We start from the raw sequence: 8,788 nt of genomic DNA, 5'->3' as shown, positions 1-8,788 counted from the left end.
CAGCCAGCCATCTCTGCCTGCTCCAGCCTCTAGATAATAATAATAATAATAATAAAGCTTTATTTGTATAGCACCTTTCATACACAGAATGCAGCTCAAAGTGCTTTACATTTGAAGCATGTAACACAATAATAGTCAGTCAGTCATTATCAATCACTTTTCTTTGCTGTTTATGATATACTCAGCAACATATCAAAAATATAGAAAATTACGTCATAAGACTGGCAGCCTTAACCCTCTTACCCCCCACAAGCACGCCATATGGCAACTGTGGCAAGGAAAAACTCCCATATTCCAGGAAGAAACCTTGAGCAGAACCTGACTTAATAGGGGGAGCCCATCTGCTTCTGGCTGGCTGCGCCCTCCAATAGTAGCAGATGTAGAATAATCTGAAAATGTAGTCTACAGGATAAGATGAGTTAACTAAAAGCTTTCCTGTACAGGTATGTTTTCAGATCTTTTTTAAAAATATTTACTGAACTCGCCTGCTTGATGTACAGAGGCAGGGTGTTCCATAGTTTGGGGGCATAATGGATAAACGCAGCTTCTCCACTTTGTTTGTGGAGCACTTTGGGTAATGCGATTAAAAGATTAGAATTGGATGATCTAAGTTTCCTTTGTGGTTGATAAGATATTAAAAGCTCAGAGATATATGAAGGTGCTATGCCATTCAGAGCTTTGTAAGTAATTAACATAACCTTAAAATCAATTCTATAGGAAATAGGGAGCCAGTGCAGTTCAGCCAACACAGGGGTGATGTGTTCTCTCTTCTTAGTCTTAGTTAAAAGTCTAGCCGCAGAGTTCTGTATGAGTGCCAATTTCTTTAGATGTTTTTTTTGGGAAGACCAGTGAAAAGTGCATTGCAGTAGTCTAACCTGCTATTGATAAAGGCGTGAATTAGTTTTTCTGCATCTTGTTGAGTTAAAAAGGGCCGCACTTTGGCAATGTTTCTCAAGTGGAAATAGGCTGTCTGAGTAACTTTACTGATATGGGGCTTAAAACTTAACTCTGCATCTAAGATAACACCGGTGGCTTGTTACTTTTGGTTTGACCTGGTGTGCCAAGTTCCCCAGATTACTAAGAATAATATCTCGCTTTAGTTTTGGTCCAACCAGAAGTACCTCTGTTTTGTCATCATTTAGTTTCAAAAAGTTTTTGCTCATCCACTGATTAATGGAGGTTAGGCATGCAGTGAGGGAGCAAAGGCCATCTGGGTTAGTTGGCTCCACAGAAAGATACAATTGGGTATCATCTGCGTGGCTGTGGAAGTTTACATTATGCTGACTTATGACGCTTCCCAATGGAAGCATATATAGAGAAAAATAGCAGGGGACCAAGGCAGCTCCCCTGGGCCACACCAAAAGGCAAGTCATGTTTTTCAGATACATGATCTCCTAGACTGATATAAAAATCTCTGCCAGTAATGTAGGTTTGAAACCAGTTTAGAGCATTATCAGAGAGACCCACCCACTTAGCAAAGGCGGTGAATTAGGATGCTATGATCAATGGTGTCAAATGCCGCACTCAAATCCAGAAGAATAAGGATTGAGACTTTGTTTGAGTCGGTAGCTAGTCTGAGATCATTGACTATTTTTACTAGAGCCGTTTCTGTGCTGTGATTTGATCTAAAACCTGATTGGAATTTTTCAAGGATACTGTTTTTTTTGAGGAAGGTATTTAACTGATTACAAACAACTTTTTCAAGTACTTTTGCTCAAAAAAATCCGATAGATTTGATATAGGCCTGTAGTTGCTCAGATTGGTATGGTCAAGATTTGACTTTTTTTAAGTAAAGGTTTCACAACAGCGTTTTAAAAGCAGTTGGAAATATACCTGTTTCTAATGAGGTATTTATTACCTTGAGAAAAAAGGGAGCTAAGCCATCATATACTTTTTTGGAATGTGTAGTAGGGATTGGATCTAAAACACATGTTGAGGAGCCGGTTTGAGTTATAATTTTACCAAGCTCAGATTGAGTAATAGTGCTAAAGGACCTTAATTTTGGGGGCTGTTTTGGGTGTACCATCAAACATATTACTTGTGTTACCAATAGCCTCCCTTATAGAAATGACTTTGTTTTTTGAAGAAGTCTGCAAATTCTTCGTGATCTTAGAGAGGATGCCTGACTGAGTGTATCAAAAGGTGTTTGATGCAATAGCCTATCAATGGTAGAGAACAACACCCTAGAGTTTCCACTGTTTTCAGCAATTACCTTAGAGAAGTGGTTCCTCCTCTCATTCCGAATAGCTCTATTATAATTTGCAATTTTTTTTTTTTAGAATGGCACGGTGAACCTGTAACTTAGTTTTTCTCCATGTTCTCTCAGCTTTCCTACATGATCTTTTTAGATCATGGATATTTTCGTTCATCCAAGGTGTCAGTTTGCTACAGGGCCTTTTTTTTTAGTCTTTAAGGGTGCCACTCTGTCAAGCAGAGCGCCTAATTCACGATTGAGAGCCTCTACCATTTGATCAATGGGATGATGTAAAATATCTAAATTTATGGAGTCTATAAGAGCTATGAACTGCTGTTCTGCTCTAATGTCCAAGAGTCGCGATTTGATTGCAATTTCGGGATGAATTTTTTTTTTTTTTTGTACAATATTAAAAGATACACAATGATGATCAGACATATTTATATCATTTACTGATAAGTCTGTGACTTCTATCCCTCTGGAAATGACTAGATCGAGGGTGTTGCCAAGGTTGTGGGTGGGTCCTGTAACATGCTGCTTTAGCTCTAAACTGTCCAACACATTAAGGAACTTACTGGCTTTAGCATCAGTTGTCTTATTGACATGAATATTGAAGTCGCCATTTACAATTATCCGATCATAGCTAGTGATGATGAGCGACATAAGTTCAGAAAACTGGTCGAGAAAGCCAGTCCATAGTTTAGGAGGGCGGTATAAGGTTAATAGAAATACAGCTGGGTCAGCCTTCAGAGTGAGGGCAATATACTCAAAGGAAGCGAATTCGCAGTTGACTCGTGTGCAACTATATTTGTTTGAGAGAATGGAGGCAATTCCACCACCTCGTTTGCCTTGTCTAATTGAGTGGAAGAAATTATAATTTGGGGGACAAGTCTCAACAAGAACAGCTTCGCTGTCTGAAGTCAGCCAGGTTTCAACAAGAAACAGAAAATCCAATTTTTTTTCACTAATAAAATCATTGATTGCAAAGGTTTTGGTAGTAAGTGCACCTATATTTAGTAAACCCATGTTAGCTGAAAATGCCTCTGGCTTTTGAGGAATATGCTGAGGTATGGAAAGAATATTTGTTAGGTTTCTAGTTTTAAATTTGTCTTTTCTTTTTACTATACGTTGGGTAGAAATCAACGTTGGAATAGAACTATAAGCATAAGTCATGCTATTGCATGACACAGCTTGATCTATGGTAGTAGTATTGTATGTTACCCTGCAGAAAACATTCTCAGACTCATCCACATGTATAATGCCATTCGAATCAATACCTGGGGGGCGTGAATCTGTAATATTTTCTACAGAATGTCAATGTCTCAGTGTGGACGCTGTGTTGTCAGAGAGTAGCCTGGCTCCATGTTGGTTTGGGTGGAGACCATCACGCTTCAGCATACTGGGCCTCTCCCAGAACAAGCCCCAGTTGTTGACATAGGGGATGCTTAGAGAAGCGCAGTAGCGTTTGAGCCAGGTGTGTAGATGATTCCCCACACTGGAATTGGGCAAGATGAACGAGTCGTGGGTCGACCCTGGCCATCGTGCAACAGCGTTCACAATTGCCATACGAGCATTGCAAATGAGCTGCACGTTAATTGAATGGAAGTTCTTCCTATTAACATAGGCATAATCATTCACATGGGGTGCTCGTATGGCAACGTGAGTGCAATCTATTGCACCGATGACGTCGGGGAATCCCGTAATGCGCAAGAAGTCTTCCTTCACATATCGCTGTTCTTGGACAGTATAGGGAAACTTGATGAACCGAGGAGACAAACGAATGAGTCCTTGAAGAACATCAGGCAAAATCCTGCTGAACGATGGCTGGGAAATATCTGACAGGTCTCCAATTTCTCTTTGGAACGTTCCTGTAACCAGGAAACCAAGAACTGTGCAGATTTGCACCTCAACAGGTATGGCCTGGTTGCGTCTGGTGCGCCTCTGTAAGTGCGGGCCCATTTGGGCACAGAGGTCCAACAGAATGGCTCTTGGTAAGCGGTACCTGCTCATCAGCCATTCGTCATTATGTGCCAAGAAGTCCGCTCGGTCGCCAAAAATTCTCTCTCGCCTTATTGGCGGTTGGCAATATCTTCTAACAGTGCCAATGCTGCCATAGTTCCTCTCGCAAATCACGGCCCTATTGAACATTTTATAGCATGTTGATTGACCAAAATGTTTTACACGTGTGGACCTATTACATTAATTTTCTTGAAGGATCATGTGTCAATTATGCTGTGCTTACGTATACTTAATTGCTTAATAACATGATTGTGCAGAGCAAAATGTGATCCGTCTGGCAATACACCTAAAATACTAATACTACTAGTACTATTACTAATAATGATAACAATAATAACACCTATAACTATTAATACAAATGACGACGTGGAAACGGCCAGTTTAAATCATATGAAACCTCTGACACAATAAGCAAGGTGCAAAGACAATAAGCAAGGCGGTTCAGTAAGTAAGCTTATTGTGTAATAAACTGTTGAAGTAGGTCTACTCTTTTTTTTTAGCTAGGTGGTCCGTGAGGGTTTTTTTTTATTGATTAAGTTGTCCTTGGTCTGAAAAAGTTTGAGAAACACTGATCTAGAGGGACTTGTTCAGAAGCAGCTGCTGCCAGCATAGATAAGTGCTTCTTCTGTCAGAAGCAGACAAAAGAGCGTCTTCATGAGGTGTCCTCTTTCAATGCAGGCAAGCAACCAAGAGATATAAGTAATATTTTGAAGTCAATGCAACTTTTAACAGGTAGCCAGTGTAAAGATTCTAGGATGGGGGAAATATGGATGAGGTCAGTGGAAGATCACTATACTGAATGTAGCCTGTGATGTGGATAGGACCTTTTTAGAACCTAAAACCATGACAGTTTTATCTGAGTTCAAAAGCAGGAAATTATTTGTCATCCATGTCTTTATATCTCTTATACATGTGTCAAGTTTGGCTAACAGGGTTAATTCATCAGGTTTTATGGAGAGGTATAGTTGTCTGCATAAGAATAGAAACTAATGCCATGTTTCCTAATTTCAGAGCCTATGGGAACCATATAAAGAGAAAATAACAGGGGCCCCAGTGCTGAGCCTAGAGGTACTCCATATTTTACCATAGTCTGGGTAGATGGTTTATTATGGACCTGTACAAATTGTCGACGGTTAGGAATGTATTATCTAAACCAAGCAAGTGCTGAGTCTTTGATGCCTATCAAATTTTCAAGCTTGTGAAGTAGTATGTCATGGTCTATGGTGCCATTATCAGCAGCAATGAGGAGGTCATTACTTTAACTAATGCTGGTTCAGTACTGTGGTGAGCTCTGACTGATTTAATTCCTGGACTTTGTTCATATGTAAAAAGGCACCAATTTGTTTGGACACTATTTTTTTCTAGTATTTTGACATGAAAGGGAGATTAGATATAGGTCTATAGTTGGCCAGGTTGTTAGGGTCAAGGCTAGGTTTTTTGAGAGATGCTTAATAACAGATGTCTTAAAGGACTGTGGTACATGCCCTGATAGCATTGAATTATTTATAATCTGGAGCAAAACATTTTCCAGGAAGGGGAGAGCAGTCTTAAGAAGGTGAGTAGGAATAGGGTCTAGTAGACTAGTTGTAGATTTTGATGAGGAAATTGTGGAGGTGAGGTCTAATATGTTGTGTATTTGTAAATGATTTAAATGTTGTTTGAGGTCTCATCTGTGATGTCACACTGCTATGTTTTCGCTATCTTTCAGCAATTGAGTATGTGTATTTGGTGAAACTGATTGGTTATTGATCTTATCTCTAATTGTTTGACATACAATCATAATACTGACATACAATAATACTGTTGAAAATAACTGTTTTGTGAACTTTATTCAACATAGCCAGTGATTTAGGCAAAATGTATGGTGTTCATTACAGTGAAATATACAATTTCAGAAAAATAGGGTTGAAACAGGTAAAAAAAATGGAGACATAATTTTTCTCCATGTTCAGTGACCCCTAAAGACAGTCCAACCACTCTCCAAAAATTAACATTTCAAACCCACAGAAACCACATAGACCCCCTGACTATAAGGGGTTACAGCTGACACTGTCATCGCTGTCTGATTTAAAAAAAAAAACAAGTGTGCATCTGTGCAACCCGCATCATCTTCTCACCTTTGAGACCATGTATTAGGTTTTTCTCCAAAAGGATCTTAATCCCTAAAAACGGAGAAGTTGTTTTGTCTCTCAGATCAAACTAACTATTGTAGACTAAAACATAAGCATCAGGTCCCATGCAGTTTGACATTACAGAGGTACACCAGATGTATCCTGTTAAATACTAACTGTGAGGCTGATAGCACTGAGTTATCAAAGACCACCCATACAGGACAGCAGAACTAGGTACAGTGTGCATGATGTGACCGAGGTCCATAAACATCTCCCTAGAGACCTGAAGGGTAAAAGAACAGGGATGAGTACCAGGACCGTAGCAGATGGTTCTGGTCCAGACATTTCCAGGGAGGTCACCCTGCATCTCTGCTGAGGTTGGGTCTTGGGTACACACAACCAAAGAATTTAAACAAAAACAGACAAAACCAAAAAGGTCCTCGCAGAGCAAAGAGAAATGGCCATACACAAATAACTTGAGGCACATTTTACGAATGAGGAAAAACCAACGAGTGAATACTCATGACATACTATAACATGAGTGTGCACAAATCAAATCAAGACAGGAAAACCTGATAGGTGGAATAGCATGTAGCCAATAAGCTTAGGCCTACATTAAAGGTACAGTCCGTGATTTGGTTTTGAGAAAGATTGCTGATGTTTGAGCTCAACAGCATATCAAATTACATCACTCTACATGCCAATGGAGCACCTTGTTGATTGGCTATTGTTTAGAGGTCGCTCCATACACAGGGCCAGGACTGAATACACCTGCATTTTTTTGGATGCCAACGCTGACATCTATGTGACAATGAGGATCAATTCCCTGAATTCAAGAGAAAAGTGTGGATAACAATCACGGACTGAACCTTTGGCACCATTTGCAAAAGGCCAGTGACAGATAAGACAAATAGCGCCATCTTTTGGTCAAGTCTTTGTAAAGCAGGCAGTGGAATCCATTTTTGAATCCTGAAATCCACCACCATCCAGGGAGTAGGCCTACAGTAGCAGGCTTTTTTCTCTCTTAGTTGGCTATCTGGTTTGTCCTAGTCGGTCAATATGCGGGGGTTGTAGCTGAAAGAGAATAAACAAATAGTGTTTTTTCCCCAATAGGCAATAGGCAACAGGTGCATCTGAAAAATGTAGAATATCATGGAAAAGTCCATTATCCTGCACAGACTGAGAGATTAAAGATTCAGGAAACCATTGCCAGTGTTTTGACTTGATTAGCTGTTTAGCGCTCATCTCAGGTCATTTCTGTAGGCCTATCATATTCTAATATTTTGAGATTATTTTTTGATTTCTATGAGCTGTAAACCACAATCAAGATAAAATAAACAATAATAATAATAATAAAAAGAAAATAATGAATCTAGATTAGGCTATATGAAAACAACACGAACATGAACTTTTCCATTAACTTCTAATTTTTTGACGTGCACCTGTAGGCCTATACAAAACGAAACCAAAAAGTATAAAACACATAAGCGTAAAACTTACAGGTCTTGGTAAAATATAGTAGCCCGCACACAGCCACCACTGCGATTGCCGCCAGGGCAGGGGTGGACGCGCTCGCGCAAAGCACGGTGATGCCTCTGCTTGCCAACTTCACGAAGGTCCTACATGAGACAGGCGTGATAGACAAAGCGTATCACGAAGACTTCACTTACGTAGTATAGAGGAGTTGCTTTCAACACACGAGATGAAATGCCACGATATTAAGAGTAGCCTAGTTAATAGTTTGCTAACTTTAAGTTCTGTTCAAACATAGGCTGTATTTCAATAAGTGATCAACACATGACAAATAACAAGCCTTGTCATCTTAAAATTGTAAAAACTAATGTGCGCACTTACAGTTTAACGGACATCTTGCAATGTGGAAGTGGTCTTGATCGGTTAAACTAGCCTAATAAAGGCTATTAACTTCGCTGCCCTCAGCCTTCTTTTGGCGTTACTGTTGCTTCATGGAGGGCACCCGTCGCTTTCAGTTTTTTTCTGACAGTAAACTAACCTGGATAGTTACATGTAGGTCTAAGGTTGCGTCATGTAGCCTAATTGGGCCAGACGCTCATTCCGAAACTGAGCGCGCTACAAAGGCATATTCGACAAGTTTGCAAGTCTTGGGAACTTCCTATCGTGACTTGGGAGACCGATGATGGACTGCCCCCACGGTAAAGAAAAGAAAAACACACACACACACACACACTAGGCGGAGGCAGACAGTAGATGCTCATAACGGTTGGATCGACATAACTGTCCACTGCCTTCATACTTTTTTATGTAACTATACAATACTGCTACAGGTGCATTTAAAAATGGTATTAGTTTTTTTTTTTTTTTTTTTACCTGTAATGTATTTCAAAAAGTGAAACTTAGTCATATAATATACATTCATTACACATAAAATTAAATATTTCTTTATGATTTGTTTTAACCATACAGCTCATGGAAATCAAAATGCCAG

The 8,788-nt window shown here is 39.6% G+C and overlaps 1 long non-coding RNA gene across 1 annotated transcript; it reads right to left on the bottom strand.

Moving 5' to 3' along the window:
- Window positions 1-6,159: 6,159 nt before the first annotated feature.
- LOC125285552 lies at window positions 6,160-8,568 on the bottom strand. The gene is made up of 3 exons (XR_007192044.1): window positions 8,179-8,568; window positions 7,825-7,943; window positions 6,160-7,398 (listed from the first exon to the last, which is right to left on the bottom strand). It is a non-coding gene; the product is annotated as an uncharacterized LOC125285552 (long non-coding RNA).
- Between the last annotated feature and the right edge of the window lie 220 nt (window positions 8,569-8,788).

The sequence above is a fragment of the Alosa alosa genome, chromosome 20 (assembly GCF_017589495.1).
Source record: "Alosa alosa isolate M-15738 ecotype Scorff River chromosome 20, AALO_Geno_1.1, whole genome shotgun sequence".
Classification (NCBI taxonomy): domain Eukaryota; kingdom Metazoa; phylum Chordata; class Actinopteri; order Clupeiformes; family Clupeidae; genus Alosa; species Alosa alosa.
The sequence above is the reverse complement of the archived record's forward strand: the minus strand, read 5'-3'. Positions and strand labels throughout refer to the sequence as shown.